Here is a 4,765-nt window from a genome sequence, read left to right as displayed (position 1 = left end):
GCATTGTGATAGAATCAAACTATGTGTTTTCTACAGAACTCTTCCAGCATGTCACAGACTGCGTACATTGTATAATTACAGGTCTTATCTAGCTTGTCACCATAGCAGGCCAACACATTTGCATACTGCAGATGAACACAAGTCTGTCAGAAGGCAAACTGAAAGTGCAGTACAACTGCAGTTGGACAGCTGATAGTTCTATACTGTACAGTATGTGCCTGCTATCAGTGCTAATGTGTGTTAGCAGGTGTACACTATTCACCCCTCGACTGAAGAGATGTGTGCAGGACTGATAAGATGTGCTAGGAAAACATTACTCCAGCTCAAGTCAAGCAGACAAGGAGTTCCTGTAAGGCTTATGACCTACATTTGTTTGCCTTTCACTGAAGACTCATAAAAACCATAAAAAAAACACAGCCAACTGATAGACGAACTCAGGGGTATGCCACGTCCTTATGACAGGATTGCGAGCTATTACTTTCAAAACCCCCAAACATCTCTCAGATACCTTTGCGACAGAAACCAACCCAGGCAGTCGTGCTAGACTTTGGTATCTGCGGTAAGACACCTCAAACTGGCTCGGATTGATCGTCCACATCCCTGGCACTCTGCCAAATTCACCTGACTCCATGTTCATGTGATCTATGCTCCATTATGGTTACCAGCTGATAAGAATCCTTTCTTATTAACTGTGAGTCACGAATCAAAAAACGTTGACATGCCAGTTATACAACAAGGCAAACATCAACTGACCTCCCAATACAAACTAGACTCTAGTTACTAGAACATTGACTGAATGAATAAACTGGAATTGATGAAAAAATAATAATAATAATAAAAAATAAACATATTTATTTGAAAAGGTACATGATACAGTATATTCATACAGCCAAATGTGTCTCATCAGCCATTACATATATTAAACTTGTAATGGCATGCAAAGTCACAGAATTTGTCTTTGTACAAGGTTATGGCCAACACAATAGTAGCCTTGAGTTTTGCATTGTCATTTAAAATTGTTTTTGGATGGCACCAAGAGGCCAGGGCAGTGTAGTGCCCAGTGTAGTGACAAACCACGACTAAAGCAAGCTGAAGAGAGATGGGGCTATTTGGCCTACTCTACCTGTGTCAACATGTCTCCATTTGTTAAGGTTAAAGGAGAGCTTTTTTTCACATAGCTCTCTGTTTATCAAGGTCTCCGAGTACTGTCGGTACCAAAGAAAATTTGCTCGGTATGGAAACAATCGGTTTCATCTAGTTCGACTGGCTGCAGCCAACAGCTAAAGTAGCCAGGCTGCTACAGCGCTACACTCAGGGGGCATCAACATGAAGTCAGGAACATGTAGTGGAGTGTATACTGTAGTTGTATTAAGGCTATTGACAGGTTATCCAGTTATCACTGCAGAAGGAAGTAGTCATACATTCAATCCATCTATTTTACCTATCTGTAACAATCATTTTTATTTCTGGCTGTGATGTTCCTGCTACATGTTCCTCAAGTGTTATTAGGAGACAAATACTCAGCCCATTTTGCTGAGTAAAACTCGTTTGCACTTGTTTTCCCAAGATCAAATAGAACTCATTTTGTTCAGTAGCACTCTAATATTTAGCCAACAGCCCCTGCAGATTAATGATTATTGGAACCTCTAAATGCTGTTAAGTATCTCCACCCTCACTTTTGTTTTTTTATCAGACCAGAGGTTACTGCTTTCTAAAGCATAAACTTGACATATTTTTTCCCTTATCGAAGACTGTAAACACTACAGATAAGAGAGAATATGTATGCAGACATGTTTAAATTATAAAGTAATTATGTTACTGCTTTGTAATGGCCCCATAGAAATTAATGATTAGTGCATGATGCAAGGATAATGAAATGCCCCCATTGTTTCTCGCAGGGAAGCTTCCATCCATAGACATGTTGGTGTTACGGAACTAGTGAATCCAGTGAGGAAAAGCGGTTCCATAAACAGCAGGTGCAGTAGGCTACACACTCAAAGTCCGCTAAAGGATTATGCAGAATCTTCAGAAAGCAAACACACACACTGCAGAAGGCCCAAGAGAGCAAAGCTGGCCAATCTTTCTGCTTACTAAATCATTGTTGCTCCTCAATGTAGTTGTTGACATGTTAACAAACCGAAAGTGTTCAAAAATACATTGATAGCACTTTTTTTTTTGTTTTTTTGTCATTTTGGACACATTTAATACGGTGCAATGTATGCACTATGTCTAGGCAAGCAGGGAGTTGACTATGCTATTGGCATAGCAACAGGAAGCCTTGGCATAAACACAATATTTTGCATATACTGTACATGTATGTCTATGTATCTTTCCTTTTACATAGTATTTTGCGACAATGAAAATGTCTTGAACAATGGTATACATTTCACAATTAGCTTATCGGATGTTTAAGCAAGTCAGAGTATCAGACAGACAGGCAGACAAAGGCCATTGTGAGGAGCCTGCATGCTGTATCAGATCTATCAGTGCCCATCTTAGCCATGACCTGGTTTAGTTGGCACAGTGACTGCAGTTTATAACTACTTTAGACCTTGTGCTGTCACATTAGCAAACATCTCCAATGGCATGACAAGCAAGTGACACACACATGCACATACACAAACACACACACACACACACACACACACACACTCTCTCTCTCTCTCTCTCTCTCTCTCTCTCTCTCTCTCTCTCTCTCTCTCTCTCTCTCTCTCTCTCACACACACACACACACACACACACACACACATACACACTCAGTAGCCTGGAGAGAGATGAAGGGCATACCTGTTCAGTGTGGGAATAAGGTGGGCCGTTGGAGTCAAAGGCCAGCCAGGTAAGAGTGCTACTGTGCCAGTGTGTACGAGAGAGAGAGAAATCGGGCACCCACAGCCTGTGTGTAGGTTTCTGTCAGTCTGGCCAACCTCAAACTGTGCCCAGGTGGAGGAGGTTGAGAGATCGGGGCCCTTCCCATAATCAGTAAGAGAAGGTGTAACCTGCCATGCTGCTGCCCAACCAATCAGCATTTTATTCCCGGGCTTCCTCATTCTCTAATTGGCCACGGCCGCAGGGCCAGGTATACTGTATAGCATTTGCATGGAGATGAATTGCGCCAGTCATTGGCATCTTGAAGTTACTTTCACTCTCGTCTCTTGGCCCCCTTTCATCTCCCACTGTGTCATTAAACAGCATGACTGCAAACAACTGTGTGTGTAAACAGGTTTGTGTAGGTGTGTGTGTATGTTTGTGTGTGTGTGTGTGTGTGTGTGTGTGTGTGTGTGTGTGTGTATGTGTGTGTGTGTGTGTGTGTGTGTGTGTGTGTGTGTGTGTGTGTGTGTGTGTGTGTGTGTGTGTGTGTGTACAGTATGTGTAAGTGTGTGTGTGTGTGTGTGTGTGTGTGTGTGTGTGTGTGTTTTCAAGAGCTTGGGTATGGGTGAGAGAGGGACAAAGAACACCTGCTCCTCTATCTCTTTTTCTCTCTCTGTGTGTGAGAGTGAGATAGAGAGAGAGAGAAAGTATGTGTTTGTGTTGTAACTAACACTTTTCTTATTGGCTATTTAGCACCCCCTGCTGCTAAAGGTTTTGAGAAGCACAATTAATTATAGCCTTTTTTCCTGCTACAGTATGTGAATTGCATAATCAGGTTATGTTTCACTGCACCTTGTCACAAAATGAAGTAAAATATAGATGTGTTTCATTCTTTCTCTTTAGCCAGTGTTTTTGTGTAGTACAGTAGTATACAAGTGAATATGGAGGGATGTGTTGGTGGTATGCAAATACTGTATTTGTGTGTGAGTAATTGAAGAGCTCTGGTCACAGTTTGTCAATGGTCTGCTTTTTTATTTTCATGTACTCACCACTATCACGTTGTCTGGTGTGGCCAGTTCCATTGCTTGTAGTGGACATTAACTGTTTCAGCAGACACTCTGCGAACAGAATACTGCAGTTGTGAGTCTGGTGTAGCCTGTAGCCTGTAAACTAGGTGATAAAAAAATGGGTTAACAGCATACTCAAAGGCAAGGCAAGTTTATATATATATATATATATATATATATATATTGCATATTTCATTCAGAGGGGCAAAAGCAAAAAATAGTTCATCATATTAAACTAAAGTATAAATGGGCAATGGCTTTTAAAGGTGAACTATGCAAGTTTTTAGTTTTAGTTTTAGCTTAATTTGCCTTAACCCCCTAGCGCCTCTGAGTGGAAAAAAAACATGCATGCAAGTTTGTGCCACCGGAAACAGAAAGTCTCCAGCCTCGCGATCATGCTCATGAAAATGCAGACTGAGCGATTGAGGATTGTTGCAAAATATACACGCTAAAGCTGTAGGGGAAGCTCTGCAGATAAATCTGCATGCGTAAAACAAGTGAACATGAAAAGTGACACGAGACCTCGAAGTTAGGCGGCAAAAAGCTGATTTAGCTATTGCTCTCATATGGCTGTTGAAATTTAGATGACTGTCAATTGCACCAAGAATTGTATTAATATATTTTGCTTTAAGTCCTTTTTTGTCAAGAGTGGTAATCCTAGTCTGGCTATCACCACAAGATCAATCTTGATTGAACATTAGTATGGGGAGACTGCGCTTTGTTGCTACTGAACAAGAGGCGTGATCACTGGGCATCGTTCAAATTACTTGGTACAGTATGCTTGGATAGTCCTTCAAACAATCAGACCAATGATCCAGTGCATCTTTTGGATAAGCTAGTTTCTGATTGGAGCCAAAGGTTCTGGCAGGGAAAAGAGGAGATCGATGTGC

General features: G+C 41.3%; 1 protein-coding gene across 2 annotated transcripts in view; it reads right to left on the bottom strand.

Annotated features, from left to right (window-relative positions):
• The window catches only part of ehf (ets homologous factor), an 11,533-nt gene extending 8,604 nt beyond the window's left edge, over positions 1–2,929 (bottom strand). For both annotated transcript variants that reach the window (XM_062548232.1, XM_062548233.1), the window contains exon 1: positions 2,788–2,929. The gene's annotated coding sequence lies outside the window, so the exon portion shown is untranslated. The remainder of the gene's footprint in view (positions 1–2,787) is intronic.
• Positions 2,930–4,765: the final 1,836 nt, after the last annotated feature.

Source organism: Sardina pilchardus, chromosome 10 (genome assembly GCF_963854185.1).
Source record: "Sardina pilchardus chromosome 10, fSarPil1.1, whole genome shotgun sequence".
Classification (NCBI taxonomy): Eukaryota; Metazoa; Chordata; class Actinopteri; order Clupeiformes; family Clupeidae; genus Sardina; species Sardina pilchardus.
Note: the sequence above shows the minus strand (reverse complement) of the source record. Positions and strands in the feature narration are given on the sequence as shown.